At 45.0% G+C, this 19,701-nt stretch overlaps 1 protein-coding gene across 7 annotated transcripts in view; it reads right to left on the bottom strand.

Moving 5' to 3' along the window:
- Nucleotides 1-19,701, bottom strand: part of LOC147014014 (estrogen-related receptor gamma-like) — a 203,059-nt gene that overhangs the window by 95,096 nt on the left and 88,262 nt on the right. The gene's annotated exons all lie outside the window — the stretch shown is intronic.

The raw sequence follows: 19,701 nt of genomic DNA, 5'->3' as shown, positions 1-19,701 counted from the left end.
GGCAATAAAAGTTACCTAGCCATTAAATTATTGCATGATTACTGTCAGCAGCTTGAGGCTTACAGTCCTTTTCATAACTTATTTAGTTGTATTGCCAAATCTCTGCCGCTTTGCTTGTTTGGGAGCTTACGAAGTCTCTAAGCCAAATCGGCGCTTGGCAGCCAGCATGCGTCAATTTCGGGGAAACACCACGAGTCTTCCTCTTTTTTCCTTTGAAAGCTAAATCATTTATTTTTCTCTCATCCCTATCAGGGATGGCGGTGATTGGAACAGCCAATTTGGCACACGGAGCCAATTTCAAAACCTGGGCCACAAACGAATGATCCTGCACAAAAAGAGCATGCCGCAAACTGGCCCCACCATTAAGTGGAAGTTCTGCACATGTTCTAGATTAATATAGAGTGCAAGGATGGAAGATGGCTACCAAGCCAGATAGCACAGGTACGTTGGACCAACGACGTTGGTCCGACAGAATAACACCCGTTAGGCCCATGTTGATTTGATTTGATCATTGGTCAAACGTCGGTCCGTAGTCCCTCATTGGCAGACTAACAACAGACGTTGGCCAAAGGTCATCAGTACCTCACAAGGCCAATTTCCGTAAAAAAAGCCTCTGTTGAACCAAAGTATATGGCCAATGTGACTAACCGTGACGATGCTAACCCAAGCCCAATGTTGGTCCAATGTAGCTGTCGCAGCTGGAAAGGGACAATGTTGAACCACCTGTGATAATAATTATTGCTTTACTGAATAAAGCATGCATACATCACAGCATCAAATCAATACAAAGCAATATCTTTCCCAGAAAGGAATACACGCGAAGGGACGTGGGTCAAACGGGCAACACGAGGGGCCGCGCATGGATCCCTTTGCTGAAGATGGGCCACAAAGCCAGCTCAGGGGCTTGTGTCAATCACAGCGCTATATGGAGTGGGCCTCACGTCACAAGCTTCCCTGCCCTCCCGGCTCCACTAGATAAATGTTTACCCAGGCAAGCTGCCACTAAAAAAGGTGGGGAGGAAAAGGGGGGGCAGAGATTGGTGTCTGTGCTACAGAGGGGGTTCCCAAAGATGGAAAACAAAACCCTAACTCCAGTCGAATTACAGGCAGTTTGGTGGTATCAATGTACGCACTACACCCAAATCTGTTTCACCTGTTTCACCTGGAACCTATAAAGAACTGCCGCTAGGTATTTCATTCCATTCTGAACCCACTCTGTCATGCTAGTTCTCCGTACGACCTGTTTCTTTGCACCTGTGAAAACCCTATGAAGACTACTCGATACCCAATCATCCCTTTCATTCCTTTCCTTTCACTGTGATGCAAGGCTTCTGGAGGATCTTGTACAGAAATCACATTTAAGAGAAATACATTGGAAGACAAATGGATACAGTTTGTGCGTGAATTATAAGGACATTGGACAAGCAAATATGGTATCTGAAGCTAAGATTGTCTGCACGATGAGCCAGAAGGTCTGATAGAACCCTGAACAAGCCAATTGGCTCAGAATCTCAAGAGTACAGGATTTCACAAATGTTATTTTATCAGCACTCATATCCCATGACCATTGGTTGCTTGAACAATGCAACCAGGAAATGGATGTCACAATATAGCTAGACCGTAATGGTTGCGCCTACCTGTCTGACGTGATTGGACAAAACGGACAGGAATTGTATTTATTCGCCAAATACGACAGTCGTGTGCACCATGAAGGGATTTCTTTATTGTGAGCGTCACTGCACACTTATCACATGATTGTGAGCCGAAAATGCTCGACAGGTTCTACTATGTTTCCAAGTTCTCTCAACCACAATAATACAGGTATTTTAAATCAGATAATTACATTTACCTCTGTCACATACATACATACATACATACACACACACACACACACACACACACACACACACACACACACACACACACACACACACACACACACACACACACACACACACACACACACACACACACACACACACACACACACACAGAGTGATCGTTATGAGACAAATTTATATCAAGTGCTGAGACCACCAAACCAACTGAAAGGGTGATTTACACAAACTTTGGAAAGGAACTCAACTCCCAGCAAACAACTAAACTATTGGACTCTATTTGAGGAACCACAATGGCTGGTAGGAAGGCCTAATCCCGAGAGGTACACACACCACCCTCCAAGCTGTCTCGCGTGGGTTAGAATCCCGATGCAGCTAAAAGCTGTCATCCCAGTGTTTTATAGGCAGGGCAGCCTGGTGTTGCCTTAGCGGTTAGGGTGGCTGGCTTTGGGATCTTCGGGTCCTGAGTTTGAGCCCCCTTTTTCCTCCGAATTAACACCAGATGGGGTTGACTCAGTCAGTCATCCTTCCGAGGTTATTGAAATGAGTACCAGTGTACTCGTATAGGGGCACAGCATCAGCAGCAGTCGCGCCCCAACAAAATGATAGTTACCTGGCAGCCAAGCTGCCAAGAAGAAGAAGCAGAAGAAGTACAAGCAGGGTGGTTCATCAGTGTGTGTCATCCCTTTGATGGACATTAAACTGGGCACCCCATCTTATGGCATTAGTTGGTGTACATTAAAGATCCTGCATCGTCCCTCATAAAGAGCCGGTGAGCTATCACCGGTACCTTGAACAAATTACAAATTCCTGCCCTAAGCTGCTGGGAAGGCAATGGCAAACCATCCAGTATAACCCAGGCCAAGACAGCTTTGTAGCACCAACGCTCAGTAACAGAGGACGACACGTCAGAATCAGAATCAGAATCAGTGCCACACAACACAAACCCATTTGGAATATCTTGGCCCATGGTGTTGGATGGAAGATGAAACGGGGGGGGGGGGGTTTGGAGCACTAAAAATGACCTTAATCGACCTGAATATAAATCCAGGTGTGTCGTTGCAGCACAGTTGTTGACTTATCTCAGCGTACACCTTGTACAGGTGAATTGAAATCGTAGTACAACCAGCTTAAAGGAGCACAGTGATGTCATAATTCAAATATTTATTCCGTATCTTCATTTTTTCCCCACTTTTTTTATATTAAAAAATGAAGGCACCAATGATGTCATGTGCATCTGCACGTCATCATTGCCATTGGGATTCAGTCTACGCGGGATGCTGAATGACCGTGTGAACGCAATTTTGCGCAATTTACAACGGTATCAGTACAATAAAATAGTTCCTAGTTTCATTTTAAAGTTCCTTCAAAAAAAAAGATGGCAGCTCTGGATCCTTGAAAAGGGTTGCGTTGAAAGCATTAATGGGGTTTTAATCCACATGGATTTGAATCCCAGGACTGACAGCGCAAAAGCTGACCGCTCGGTCCTCCGACACGTCTGTCTCTGTCTCTGTCTCTGTCTCTGTCTCTGTCTCTGTCTCTGTCTCTGTCTCTGTCTCTGTCTCTCTCTCTCTCTTAACACGTACATCCATTCCAAGCAAATGTCAGAAGTCCTGGTTGGAAAAAAATCAACTTACGGCGAACGACCTTGCAGATGGCATTGCCATACTCGTGACCCTGGCGAGATTGTGATTAGTAAACATGGCGACCTGTGTTACAGATCACAAAATCCGTCCGTACATGTACTGTAGCAACAGTGAAATGTAAAACTGCACGTTCCAAAAGCAATGTTGTTGACTCTAACCACAAAACGCCTCATTTCCATTCCAGTTGCAACAGGAACTAGGCGTACAACGCACTCCGAGGGCGACACTTGTGCAATTGGATCGTGTACACCTTTTATCAATACAATTCGTGCGAACAAATGGCCCGCTGTCGATCGGGGACTTTTCTTTTCCTACACAGCACTTTCGATCAGACTCCCAGGGGCCATGAAATATTGGTAATATTGGTTTGTCCGAATAGCACGGAGCTTTCAACTGCATTCTCGACTAACCCGCGCATTGTAAACTGTGCGGTGTCGTATCTACTACCATGGAAGTCTCGACGATGTGGTGCAAATCGGGGCACTGCTGTCTCCATGCCCTCGCCCTCCCCTAACTGAAACTCGTACCTTCTAAGTGTCCACCTAGTTTTGATTGTTTGGCGACAAACGTGCTTGTTGATGCCACAGTTGTGCTCCACAAACAGGGCATGTGCGATCGTGTTACAGAGTCCCCATGGGGGAAACGGACCTGTATGGGAAGAGACAGGGTGGTGTTGAGGGGGAGGGTGTTTTGGCTCTAAAACAAGTTCATGAAGGAGAAGAGACTCTAGGTTTAGTAAAATCAGGAGGCAGAATGTAAAAAGAGATGTTTAAAATGAAGATAATGAAGGGTGTGTTCAGGATAGGTGAAGTGGAGATTTGAGCGCAGTGAACAGCGTTAAGACCAAGGGCCACAACTTGAGGGTAAAGACGATGAGAGTTAGGGCAGTGTTAAAGCAGGGGTCTTTCAGTTGGAGAGAGGTGAATGTATGGAAGGTTTCCCCAGAAAGGTAGTGGCAGTGACGGAGGTGGATAAGTTGAAATTGGAATTGAATATTAATGGTACCTGGATGCATTGGAGATAGAGGGGTATGGAGATATTGGCAGGACTTTCCGGTAGCCTGTGTGTGGATGGGTGATGATACTGGGGTCGGCGCAGCGCAGGCATGATCGGCCAAATGGCCTCTTCCTTGCGTCTCTTTGTGTAACTCGAGATAAGTTGACGGAGGTGGTCGGGTTTTAAGTTTGCGATGTCTGGTTGAAACAAATTAATCTTTATGCCGATTTTCAAACATGGTGTCTCGAAGACGTCGACGGTGAGAAGGTCTTCGCCAGGTAGTTATGAAGGACCTTGGTCCACATCCCCTGCGTGCTAAAAGGCACTCATTTGAAGGATCATTTGAAGTAATTCAGCGCGGAATGGCTCATAAAGGAGGGTGGAAGTGAAAGATGGAAAGTGAATTACATGGTATCGTGAAACACCGGTCATGCATCGCCTCAAGGTCGGAGAAAGGGCGTGTGAAACAAGCAGCGGCTTCAACCAAGGGCCACGCAAGAAGGAGAACCAGTCAAGTGATCTTTATGAAGGACACATTTGGTTCCAACCGTGTCACTGCAGTTATCATGGTACTTTTAAACAGTTAAAACAACTCAATGCAGGTTGGGACAATTCGAGATCAGGACGGGCCGGACAGCAGGAATTCACTGCTGCAAGGTATTAGCAGCTGTTGACAATGACGATGATGATGATCGTAATGATACCATTGATGATGATGTTAATTATTTTTGATGCCAGCAGGTTCTCTTACCACGCTCACCCTCATTTCATTTCTATTTCGTTTGTCTCGAGGGCAATTAGTTTAAAAGGTGCGCACACGCCGGATCAGGCCGCAAGATTGCTATTCGATCCGTTAGAGCCTTTCCATCCCAGGAACATGGCCGGTTTGTTCGATGTGCTCCCTTCGATACACCATCCCAGCCTGATGGCAACAGCCCAAGGCAATAGCGTGTGGGCAACCGCTTGGATTCGTCCATGTGGAGGAGACTCATCCTGAACTCGGAGACATTCCGTAAAGAAAAATAATAAAAAAAGGAGAAAGAGAGCACTCGGAGAAACAAAACAAATAAATTATCGCAGAGATTCAGAACATTTCCACGTGAGATGCTATGGAGCCTTCTCACTGCCCTCTTAAAATAGCAATCCGTGGAATGTTTGCCGCTGCAAAGCGCAGCTCCATCGATTGCTGCCTTTTTATTTGACTTATCTATTTATTTTTGCTCAATCACCCAGCCATTCGGCTGATTCGATTAATTAACTTGGAATCACAAAGTGCCAAGCCTGCCTTTACAAAACGGTGGCGGAATGTCCGACCAATGGATCCGCTGTGAGTTTGCAAGAAGCGCGGTCACCGGTTATGTGTTTATTTATTTCTTTATTTATCTCTGCCCTGCACACCTTCCATCGGGCAAAAGGGCTTCTTGCTCGAGCGCTTGCTCCCATAATTTGGCGTGAAATCTGAGCTCCCGCTTCTCGCCGACACTTGCGAGATCATGCTGGTAAAGTGCTTTACAAATGAAGCAAAAGACATACCATTGTCATATAATAGGGTGGGCTTGTGTCCTTCCCAATGTAAAACAGCACATGGGGACGTTGAAAAGCTCTGTGGGAAAGGTCGAATATTAGAGCCCAGTTAAAGTTTTTTGTGACATCGTTTCAGCGACATCTTTCAGCAAGTGCCGTCGCTCGGCTACGCCAATCTCGACCGGGTCTAAACAAAACGAGGATGGGAAAGGAGAGCGATTAACCGCAAGGATCCACACATCGCATCATGATGCCCATGCATCGCAATGTACAAGAAAAACATTTCCTGATATCATGTGGAAGGAACGGGCAGAACAAGGAATCTGTTTTTTCTCGTGCGTTCGGAGAGCAGTTCAATTGTATTCAGAAAGAGATCGATTTTCTTAATCAGGGGAACGCTTGGAAGAATTTGCTGGAGTTCAGAGATTGATAACGAGTTTTTAGGGGTGTTGAAGGAGCTAAAAGGTTCAGCGAAGTTCTGGGGGACGCTTGTCATGGCCTGCGCAACTCAGGATAATGATAGGAAACGGTTTATGTCATGAATATGGTCTGCCAGGATTGTCTCTGAGCTATTCAGCCTGGGTTTGAATGTCGACCCAGATATTTACCCTCACCCTGGGGTTTCGCACGCAGGGGCTGGGCATCAACATGTGCACCGTCCATTGGACATCAAGCTGGAGGAACCAGTCTGCTTGCACTGGTCGTTGGTTAACTATCTCACGGTGTCTTTTGCAGAGAGGAGGTGAGTTGTCACACGCACCCTTCACAGACCCCTGCCCAAATCAGTTTCGGTCAAACCTCAGGCCTGGCCAATCGGTTCTTGAAAGACAGTCAAAATCTTTCTGCAATCGACCCTACAACAATGTTGCCATCATTGGGGCCATTAAAAGGGGGGGGGTGGTGAACATCAGGAGAGAGTTCAGGTCGTAAGTGGAAACCTTTCTAAACCCGAAAGTTGCACCGTGAGCATCTTCAGTTACAAACGTTTGGAAGTGGAAAACTCAACCTAAGGTTAAGTGGGACGCGAAGGTTTGTAATGATAAAGACTTGGGAATGTCCATTGGTCACAAAGGGGTTTGAATGCGTTTGTATAAATAGATTGGCACCTGGCATGCCGGACCTCATGAATTGTGTACATTTAAAGGAATATTATAAAGGGAAATGTATCCGAAAGGGAAGCGATAGAATGCAAAAGTGTGTCAAGTTTAAGGTAGGAAATGAGCTTAGGCAGTTTTCTCTTTCCCAACCAGGCTGTATATATGTATATATATATATATATATATATATATATATATATATATATATATATATATATATATATATATATATATATATATATATATATATATATATATATATATATATATGGCTGAACCGGTACCAAGGGATGGACTAACCATGTCACCAAATGTGATCCGGTCACCTGGAAGTATATCCACCTTTGTGATTTACCATGCAGGTACATATGCTTTCAACCGGCCCAAGAACCTTCAAGTCCTTGTTCCAAAATGTATTTCTTTCTCAAGATACCAGCAGATAGCCAAATCTGGAAAAATGTATCCGATCATTGAATCGTATGTAGCGTAGCATTCTTGGAAGCCGACGGGCCTCGCTCGTTTGTGATAAGGTGGACTATACAAGTGTTTTAATGCAAGTGGGTGGGTAATTGCTTGCTTATTACATTTGAAAGAGCCATTCTGTACATGGGGAACCTGTGTAGATAATTGCTGATAATATAAAACAGAAGATACACCTTCACAGTTTCTCATTTGCCGATTCATCTCACAAACGCGAACAATTGGCAGTTTGGTGAAATCACAACAAAACATTTCAGAAAGATTTTTGTTCTTGTTACTCCAAGCACACATCAGTATCTTTCATCGTTTGTTGAGAATTCATTTGCCTTCCATTACGTTGAAAACTAAAACAGTTAGGTGGAGAGCACATCTCCGCCAGGTTGAACAGTTTATGTTTTGTATCCCACTGATAGGCCAGATCTGCATCCAGACCTGAACCAACATCTAATCGGCTTGTTCTTGTCACCTACCCAATTCCTTCACCAAGTTTTGTCATAATAGTGGGGCAACTTGGCATAACAATTGTGCATTTTGTGAGGAAAGCACCAAATTTGGCACACTAGTAGCCTATCGTATTATGAACAGATTTGGATATTGGGCCATCTCAAAATTTTTGATGGCAGTAGAAAATGGCTGCCAAAGCCATCAGCGGCTGAATTTGAGATGGCCCAATATCCAATTCTGTTCATAATATGATAGGCTACTAGTGTGCCAAATTTGGTGCTTTCCTCACAAAATGCACAATTGTTATGCTATATTTAGCTAAGTTGCCCCACCATAACTTGTCCACAGGTTTTTGAAATAGCATACTAGATATCGTTTTTAGGCCTGGTGTTGGCTTTAAGGTTAAGGTGGCTGGTTTAAGCTATTAGTAAGCTCTAAGCATCGTGAGTTCAAGCCCCTGTAAACCACTGAACTAACATTAGGTGGGGTTGACCCAGCCTGTCATCCTTCTGAGGTTGGTGAAACGAGTACCAGTGGACTGGGGTAGTAACCTGCATCAGTGTCAACCAGTCCAGGACTGTACTCCTTGTCAATGAAACTCAGCAGCCCAATAAGCCTTTACAGTATGGAAGGAATGGTATTATTATTATTATATATCGTTTTTGGCCCCATCTTTCAATGGTGAAGAATCACTAAAGAGAAAATTAAAGAATTCTCATATCCGGATCCAGATCCGGATCTTCACTAAAATCAACCTGTCCACCCAGTTTTGTCAGAATCTGATCATAACTTATCGAGATACTGTGCTATGTATAGTTTTTAGCTTTATTTCTCAATGTTGAAGAATCATTTCAAAATTCTAGGACCCTACTCAGGATCCTGGATCTTCACCAAAATCGAATCATTTTGTCATCGTCACACACCCAACATGTCCACCGAGTCTCGTCCGAGTCAGTCCATAACTTTTTGAGACATCCTACTCACAGACAGACAGATAAATAGACAGGGGTTAAACATAACCTCCGTTCACCTTCGGTGGTGGAGGTAAAAATGTTTTTTTTTTTTTTAACATTTATAATTAATTCCCTTTGACTGGTAACTACACAGTATGTAAGTGACAATTGCAAGCAAATTGCTAACGGTAAACTATGCAGTTATTTTTTATATGCAAGGTGGTGCTTTCAACTTTAAAGCCCCGTCCAGACTATCATTCATAACTGACAAACAGAGAAAGATAGTTATAACTGAGAGGTACGGAAGATAGTCTGTAGATAAAAGAAAACTCAGTTGTTTTACTTCCAATTGTAACTAAGATAGTTTGATATTTCGTCGGTCATGCCCATCAGTTTTGAGTGAAGAGCCAATGGGAGCAGAGCATCTATCTGCCAAAAACCCAAGAGCTGCTTTCTCGGCGTACTGAGGATGGAATCGAACCGCTCAGATGTGTATCGCTCTTCTCGATGTGGGGGTTTCTCCTTTTCTAAAAGGTAATCAAACTTTTCTGGACAGACTTTCAGATGTGTTTCATGAAATCTTCAGACAGACTCTTCTACACACACAGTTCCTTAATTATTTCGCTGTAACGTCCTCTTTCATTCCGTACCTTTACAGCTATTCTTTGATCCAACCTGTTTTCTTCCATGAAGATTGTTCGACCTGAATTACATGATCTAATTAAAACTCATAATACACGTGTTCGAGGTTTTTGGGGACAAGGAACCATCACGCACCAATCCCACCCAAACCCAAGAGCAAACCTGAAGGAGAGAACTGAAATAGTTTGGACACCGTTGCACACCTGACAGGTATAACTGGCAAATCGTTGTCATTTCAACTGACGTTGGAAGCTTGATTTGTATGGCGATTGACGGGTGTATTTTTAAAAAGCAGTGTGAATACTACGCAGATAATCGATATGATTGTGACGTCATTGATACATCACCTCGACAAATTGACGGAGAGCATAAGCTGCCCCGACTTGACTTGCGTGTTTAACATTAAGTGCAGTTGTAATGGATTATCTGCCGGTGTAATTCAGTAATTCCAGAACATTTACTGGAATTCGTTTTCATGGTGAACCTTAAGTGATGAGTCTGTGCCAATTGCTGGAAAAAGAAAAATCTTCATCTTAAAAATGGTGTCCCTTTTTGTGACATCATCAGTGATGAGCTCCATTCATTGATGGCGCAACTGCTTCAATCGATGTTGTGCAGCAGCGAGTTGATTTCACCCAAAAAAACATGCCCGAGCATGGTGATCCTCCAAATAATGAAGCATTTACATTTGAAAACTTGTACTGTGTATAAAGCAACCATGTATTCATCAAATGAGTAACGGCCATTGAGAGGGTCCAGTGTATAGAGTTGCTACATTGATTCCAGGCCGAGCTAGACTAAGCTATGATGGGCAGCTAAAGAAGAAGGGATGCGATTTCAAGGTGATATGATAGAGATGTTTCAGATATTGAAAGGTATAGAGGGAATAAGTATGGAAGAGTTTTACAGCAAAATGAACAGTGACAGGACCAGGAGCTATAGCCTGAGAGTAAAGAAGAGAAGAGTTAAGACGGTAGCAAGGGAGGGGTCTTTCACTCAGAGGGTAGTTTAATAATGCATGGAATGGTCTCCCCGGAAAGGTAGTGGCAGCAGAAACAGTAGCTAAGTTTAAAATGCAAATAGATATGTCTCCAAGTCATTGGAGATAGAGGGGTACATGGATATTTTCCGGACAGGTAGGTAGTTGAGTTATGGATGGGTAGTGATTGTGATGTCTGTGAGAGGTTCTGTTCAAAAAGTAAATGTGCTGTTGCTGGTTGGCTCATTCCTTAGCATAAAACCCTTTTTCCACCCCCCCCCCCAATTTTTTTTGTGCTTTCTTCTCCTCCCCACTCTTCCTCCCCCATTATTACTCCTGAGAAAGTGAGTAAATAAACTGGTAGATTGAACGATTGTGTTGTTGATATAGTACAGACATGATGGTCCAAATTGCCTCCTTCTGCATCCAAGTTGCTTCTACAGTATTTCCCTGTATTGTGAAGCATGAGTCACATTTGCTCTACGGCGAGGATACGGCGGCCGTACCCCCCCCCCCGAATTGACAGAAATGTGCAGCGGCCGCAGAGTTTCTGAGGTGGCCTCAGGGTGGCCCTACGGCTATATTTTACAGGCCGTAGGGGTCTCCGTGGAATTAAAGCGCGGAGTTATAACTTTTTTCATTTCTAGGTTGGCCGTAGCAATTCGACAAGCCGTAGCCATGACGTAGATGTGTTCCACGTCGCCCGTACGTAGGGCGTGCGGTGGGCTTGCGTTATTCGTGCGGCTGCCGTAAGCTCTTATCAATGAAAAATGAATTTTGCCAACCCCCAAAAAATTACGGCGGCCGCACATTCGCCTTAGGGCCCCCCTGCGGTCGCTTTGCGGGCACCTTGCGTCTGCCTTAAAAATTCTATGACCGCCGCAGGGATGCCCTAAGGTCACCGTGCGACATCAAATCAAAGACCGTACGGCACCCCCACGTTTTCGGTCTCCACAATTTCTAAATACCCCGTGCGGCTACCCGAAAAATAAAAACATATGTGACTGCTACATTGTGTGGCCGTGGAAATACTGCGGTCGCCCTATAATTGCTAGTGGCCGTAGATTTTTTTAGACCTGATGGCCGCCGAGCCAAATGTGACTGAAGCATGAACAATTTATTTTATGATACTTTTCATGGTTGTCACCATTACATTCAGTGCAGCCACCATTTTGCTTACATGGACTTCCTTTAAAAGATGAGCATGGGACCAAACAGACCTTGGATTGACAGAGTGCACCAAACGGTAATGGTTTCCACCATTGTGCAACGGCAGGTTTTGAATGTTGTCAGGATTTTACAAAATCCCACAACTGATCAGTATCAATTTACAACCTCGTTTTAAAAGACCCATCTTATTCTTGTGTAATGGCAGCTTGGCTGCCAGGTAGCTATCATTTTGTTGGGGCGCGACTATACCAATGATGCTGTGCCCCAATACCAGTACACTGGTACTCATTTCAGCAACCTCAGAAGGATGACAGGCTGATTCAACCCCATCTGGTGTTAATTCAGTGGCTAATGGGGCTCGAACTCAGGATCCTAAGATCCCAAGCCAGCCAACCTAACCACTAAGCCAACACCAGGCTGTAAAAGACCAATCTGAAAATTTACAACCTCGTTTACAATCTCGTACGAGACCCACGTGAAAATCAGATGTTGTGCAAAACATCAGGGTTTTCATTGAAATGGGGGCAAACTGAACAGTGTTCCACAAGATTATCGTGATGTTGGCAATATGGTGCGAACAATCACCACTTACCAACCTGCAAGGAAAAAAGAAGTGTCATTATTTTGTCAGCCACCCACAACAAGGCCATGGGGGAAACTTTCAGCAAGTTGGCAATGCCAAACTGGGGAGGTTGTGGAGGGAGACAGACTGGCATGTCACAATTAGTGTCATTTTGGTCTTCAAAGTAGAATGGAAAACTGATGCTAATCGTGAAGGCCAGTGTCGACCTGCGTCGGACAGGTAGAACAATGGATGGAATCGACAGAACGTTGATCGAGGTATGCTAACCGCTGTGGAGAAAGCAAGGAGAAGCTGATGTTTGGGGAATTAACCCTTCCTCAAAGGAAAAGAGGGCAAAAGAGGGTTAATGCTTGAAATGCCAGCTTGCTTATGCGTCCCACGGCAGTGAGCATACCTCAATCAACGCCCTGTCGATTCCATCCATCATTTTGGACTTGTGCGCTCAAAAAGTCTCACGCAGGAGTAGGCCAGTCAGCCCATCATGTTTGCACTCCAGCAACACCAGATTAATTCAATCTAAAATGAATTCAAGTCTTTGCAGAAGAATCCGCAGCTCCGCACAGATTGCACATCACAAGCACGTAATTCAAGCACTTGGCTCCAGAAAGCGCAATACCTTTTGGGCACCTTAAGCAAATCTAAACGGTTTATGAACACATAAGTAAAGCTGAAGTTGTGCTTGAGACAAAAATCTTTCACAAGAGTGAGTTTAACGAAACAGGGGCCATCATACAAAAGCCTATTTTTTTTTTTCCTTCTTTTTGTCTGCGAGGTTCATGTCGGAACTCAAGTGTTATGCTTTCCCAGCTAAAGGTGAGCTTTCACGGCACGAGGAATGTTCGACATGTCTGTGGCATTAACAAGGTATATGGGCCACTATGGCAGCAATCCCACTATCTCTTCGGAGATTAAACGTTGCGGTGAAACCCCTAAAGTGTTTATTTAAAACATGGGCTGCGGGAATGGTCGAGTGGAAGAACATCGCCGTGTATCCGGGGATCCGTGGAGACTGCCTCGTCAATCTCACTGCAGCCTCAAAGTAACTTGCGAAACTGATAACTGTCCATTCGCCGGACGCTTTTCTATTGGTAACGTGTCCCTTTTAAAGAAACTGAGGTGACATGACTTTTTGATAGTGAAAATAATCATGAAGTCCTGGGACAAGGTGGAAGAAAAATCCACTCTGTTCGTATAATATACTTTCCAAAAGGCGAGACTGAAACATCCACTTACAGAAGCAATCTTTATCATGTGAAATTATGCCGACAAAGAATGTAAATGCTGGAAATGCGAGACTGAGCTCGAGATAAGGCTTAGCTCCAGAATAAAACTTTTAAATTGAACCTCAACTTACATTTGACTATTTCCAAAAGGACCTGGAATGCCACGTAGATGATCACAGAGCCTCGAGTAACTGGATTGGACTGCTTCAGATTTGTAATAAAACTAGGCTGGACCAGACCCAGGTCAGCAATCCAACCAGGCTGGACCAGACCCAGGTCAGCAATCCAACCAGGCTGGACCAGACCCAGGTTAGCAATCCAACCAGGCTGGACCATACCCAGGTCATAAATCCAATCAGGCTGCACCAGACCCAGGTTAGCAATCCAACCAGACTGGACCAGACCCAGGTTAGCAATCCAACCAGACTGGACCAGACCCAGGTCATAAATCCAATCAGGCTGCACCAGACCCAGGTTAACAATTCAACCAGGCTGGACCAGACCCAGGTTAGCAATCCAACCAGACAGGAACAGTCAGAGGTCAGCAATCCAACCAGGCTGGACCAGACCCAGGTTAGCAATCCAACCAGGCTGGACCAGACCCAGGTTAGCAATCCAACCAGGCTGGACCATACCCAGGTCATAAATCCAATCAGGCTGCACCAGACCCAGGTTAGCAATCCAACCAGACTGGACCAGACCCAGGTCATAAATCCAATGAGGCTGCACCAGACCCAGGTTAACAATTCAACCAGGCTGGACCAGACCCAGGTCATAAATCCAATCAGGCTGCACCAGACCCAGGTTAACAATTCAACCAGGCTGGACCAGACCCAGGTTAGCAATCCAACCAGACAGGAACAGTCAGAGGTCAGCAATCCAACCAGGCTGGACCAGACCCAGGTTAGCAATCCAACCAGGCTGGACCAGACCCAGGTTAGCAATCCAACCAGGCTGGACCATACCCAGGTCATAAATCCAATCAGGCTGCACCAGACCCAGGTTAGCAATCCAACCAGACTGGACCAGACCCAGGTCATAAATCCAATGAGGCTGCACCAGACCCAGGTTAACAATTCAACCAGGCTGGACCAGACCCAGGTTAGCAATCCAACCAGACAGGAACAGTCATAGGTCAGCAATCCAACCAGGCTGGACCAGACCCAGGTTAGCAATCCAACCAGACTGGACCAGACCCAGGTCATAAATCCAATCAGGCTGCACCAGACCCAGGTTAGCAATCCAACCAGACTGGACCAGACCCAGGTCATAAATCCAATCAGGCTGCACCAGATGCAGGTCAGCAATACAATCAGGTTGGACCAGACTCAGGTCAGCAATCGAACAAGACTGGAACAGTCACAGGTCAGTATTACAACCAGACTTGACCAGACCCAGATTAGTAATCCAACCAAACTGGACCAGACCCAGGTTAGTAATCCAACCAAACTGGATACCACTGTGTTTGTGAACTCACAGGTGGACACCATTAGTGCATCTCAGGGTTATTCACAGTATGCAAACTATAGTTAGCAGTGTTGGTAAATGATATGTGAACAACGTTTCGCATCAAATGAAAAGGTCAATAAATGTTACATAAGGCTGGGCTAAGAGTTGTCTCATCTGGATTTGAATTCCGACCAGACTATATAAATTATATCATCTTAGTGCTTCACAAGAGGGAGTTGCATCGGTGAGTAGGCCGTCCGTTGGATGGACAAGAGACTAGGTGGGTGTCCCATCTGCTAGTATCAGCTGGTGGACATCAACGATGTCCAAGCAACCTTCTTGAAAATGGTAGGCCATTGTGTGTCAATGTCTTAACAACATCCCAAAGTCCTGCCCAGAGTATCGCTGGGAAGAGCAAAGGCAAGCCACCCAGTGCATTCTCTACCTGGTGACTTTCAGCAGCGCCGACGCTCCGAAAGGACAAGTCATGAACGCAATGGAGATGTTAAATTTGTCCACTGAATTGAAAATTCAAGTTTGTCCTCTTAATGCATGTACTTCTCCACAACTGTTCCAACACCATGACAACCTACACAGTGAAGAAACTTCTCATGGACAGCAGATTCTGATGCTAAGACCTTCCATCATTTGCCAAAGTGCTTGTTGCAAACGGAGGTCCCATATTACCTCATTCGAGGTGTGGCCGGCAGGCATGCAAGGACTAAACAAAGACTTTGGATACCTCGTATTCCATTCATTAGGCAATGCTGACTGTCCCGCTGTTCGCAGCTTATTAACCCTCCATGAGAATGAATAACTTCTTATTAGCAGGTGCAGCTTTGTTTCCTTCAAATGCAGTCCCTCCCATCAGGTAAGGAGCACCTGATTTCTATGGCCACCAACAGCATCACAGCTCAGCTATGGTGTTTTCAGGATTCAAAACAGTTCACTTTTAATGCCAAACAGACTTTTTCAGGCTATTTTGAAAGGATACGTCGGAAGGGATCATTTGAACCGTCATCCTTACGCAGTATCCGAAATGATATAGGGAGTTACTTCAGCTACTCTCACCCATGAATGTAATCATTTATTTATTTTGTTTTAAATTGATACATTGACCAACTCAGTTATGCAACTCACATTTGAATTTTGGATCCCATTAAATCTACTGGCAGGGTCTATGTGGCCATTATATACCAGGCTCAAAGGCTGAATCTAACGAAAGACACCGTGGGACTCTTTGCGCTCACTGAACCACACCGACAGAACAGCCATTTCAAAGTCCATTCCGAAGGACGATGTGCTCCATGATGCAGCCCCCCTCCTCCTGCTTGCACCTATATCGGAATGGTAGTTTGAGTTGAAATAGTCTCTGCCAGAGATCAAACGAAGACCCAGAGAGCTGAGAGGAGACGGAGTAAGAAACAGAGCTATCCTACAGCGCAAAACGCCGATACGAAACCCGTCCGGGTACATATACATCGTACATACATCACCTGTACCATGACCTGTATGATTGCCAAACAGCCACGGACATCACAACACGACGATGGGTTCCAAACTGAGTATACCGTGAATTATACACTAAACAAACGTTGGTACAAACTGGCATCCCTGGATGCCAACAGTGAAAATTTTACTTTTGTACTCCAGACAAGTTAATAAGGCATTCAAATTTAAATCACACAAACGGCCCAAGAACACCAAGTACACTCGCTGAGCTCGTAATCTGGTTAAAATGCCCAACCACAAGCTCACCAAGTATGGTTGGTATTCATCGGTCCTTTATGGGTAACAGGAGATGCACCACTCCACAAATCCCACTGGAGCTTGTGTGTGGAACATTGCAGAGAGATGAAGGAACAATGACAGAACAAACCTATTTATACAAGTCGCTTCTCGGTTATGAAGCTCCAAGCCGAGGCTGTGTTGTCGTTTTAAATGGAACTGCAGGGATTGCTCAGAGCGTTTACTCCCCAAAAGCACCCTCCTGATTGTCACCGAACGTTGGAATCCTCGATTTGGTTTTGTGGATTAAATGCGTTCTGTCAAAGTAATTAGATAAATAAATAAAACAACTACAATGTCAGAAAAAAAATTAATTAATCAGGTCAAAGGTCTTCAAAACTTTTCCTTTCTCGAGAAAGACTCGTAGCCATCTTTGCGTGTCGTGACTTTGAAAGGCGGCTGCGCCGCATGGTGGTTGCGCGTTCAGACACCCCGGGGCGCTCTTCGTCGAACGGTGGAGGCGGCAGCAGGGCAGTTGGCCCGGAACGATGAGCATCTGGACACGTGGCGGTCAAGCACCTTTATGTCTGCCTTTGTCTCCATCTTTCATTCATCCTGTAGTTGTACGGACAAAAGCCCCGGCCTTGTCGAGATGCCTCCATTGTGTATACGGACTTTCACCATGTGCAGTTCCCTCCACAAATGCACGATTCCAGTCCAGATTGCTCATCTCAGAAGCAGAAACACCAGCCTAACGCATGTGGCACACACGTGGGACCGACGTAATGATTCAATGCATCGATTTCATCAATTAATTAGTGCAACACGAGATATGCGGTGAATGCGTTGGACATATTGTGCCTGGAAAGAAAAAGAAAAACACAGAGAGAGAGAGAGAGAGAGAGAGAGAGAGAGAGAGAGAGAGAGAGAGAGAGAGAGAGAGAGAGAGAGAGAGAGAGAGAGAGAGAGAGAGAGAGAGAGAGAGAGAGAGAGAGAGAGAGAGAGAGAGAGAGAGAGACAGACAGACACAGAGAGAGAAAGGGAGAGATAGAGGGACAGAGAGGGAGAGAGAGGAGTCTGTAGAGAATAAGACAAAATAAAATAGAATTACACGCCATCGGATCCTTTTCTCTCACGTTCTGTTTTATGGGAAGCAGTTCATTCAATTACCGGTATCAGGGTACCGAATTGTCGTGGTTGGGCCGGTGAGCTCGGAATGTGGAGGACAATGAACCACCGTCCTTATCTGGCCTTTCTGGCCCGGTGGTTGTCTAACGGGCACGTGCGTATTGGTCAGCTGACAGCGCCCACTTTTCGATCTGCTCCAAAGCTGCTGTGCGCCGAGCTTATTTCAAAGCACACGGTCGCCCAAAATAGCGGCGGCGTGTCTGGCTCGTGGTATAACCATGACGGTGCAAGGCGTCTGGAAACATCCGGCACGAGGTGGTGTCATCGGAAAGATTAAAAAAAAAAACTGCCACTCTTCACCAAGAAACAGCAACACAAGCCCCTGTTGGGTCTTTTTGAAATAATTTGGCTCATGATGAAAACATGGCTTACACTTATACTGAGATGGGTCCTCATTCGGCCGCACTGGGCTCCGTTTGCTATCTGCAAGATATCTTCACTGCTCAAGGGTAGCCATTATATACGCTAGAAAAGGAGAAATAAAAATTCCCCTCCAGATGAAAACGGCTTAAAAATGTACATCACTGGCCAAGGCTTCCAAGTCCAAAAGAATCAAATCATGGCTCAATGGGTGCTGCCCCTGACAAGGCTCACAAAAATCTTTCTGGCATGCCCGGCAGCCACGAGCCGATTAGAGGACCTGGGTACGGGAGAGGCTGTGCACAGAGGAAAAGGAAGATGAGGAAGGTACAAATATTGGGGGGTGCAGGAGGGGTGGGGAGAAAAAAAAAAAACAGAACCATTGAACTCAACAAATGTAACTGCTGGAAACACCTCGTTGCTCATTTCCTTCCATATTTCGGTGCCTTCCAGTAACTTTGCATCTGAAAGGACACCGGAATTGGAGACTGATGAAGTGGTAATAGAATTGACATTTGAATCTTCCCTCTTTCAAATGTTTGTGTGTACATTTTATGTATGTATATATATATATATATATATATATATATATATATATATATATATATATATATATATATATATATATGTATTGCTGGCATGCACAGAAATCAGCAAACTGACTATAACATCACCTGAACACCACTGCATCATTAGGATTTTGGTCTATTAATTCGAAACTTCCAGAAACTTGAATAATCAAAGCAGAAATATGTGCTATATCCTGCAATCTGTGTATTTTACACTGGACACACACACACACACACACACACACACACACACACACACACACACACACACACACACACACACACACACACACACACACACACACACACACACACACACACACACACACACACACACACACACACACACACACACACGGAGATTAGTACAGATGTAGGCTCAGCACTGAGACATCAGAGAAGACAGCAGCAAATCTGGTCTCCGCCCCCACCTTCTGACCTTAATCACGCAGTTGCTGACATTGCTTGCCTGATCAGCCCCAGCAATCAGCTGTATGCAGCGGGAATGCAATCACGCTCCCTCGAGTCTCCCTGCCTTAGGCACGCGTTGTCCTCGATGAGGATGGCGGCGAAGGCACAATATGCCTCACGAGTACCTTGCTCTCCCTGATCCACCTACTGACGATCGACGCAAATCGTTTTCAAACTTACCTGCACAGGTGATGTTGCACTCTGGAGAGCATTCAAATTAGACGACGTGAACAGAAGAAAAAAAAAGTTTGGAAGTGATGCTAGATTTGACTAAATCGGACCTAAAGGACATCAAGTCGTTGATAAAAGCAGGACGAGCGACATCATTACCTCTAAAGGAGTAAATACAAGCGGCTTCTTT

The sequence above is a fragment of the Eptatretus burgeri genome, chromosome 13 (genome assembly GCF_056783735.1).
Source record: "Eptatretus burgeri isolate ZD-2024b chromosome 13, Ebu_testis_v1, whole genome shotgun sequence".
Taxonomy (NCBI): Eukaryota; Metazoa; Chordata; class Myxini; order Myxiniformes; family Myxinidae; genus Eptatretus; species Eptatretus burgeri.
Note: the sequence above shows the minus strand (reverse complement) of the source record. Positions and strands in the feature narration are given on the sequence as shown.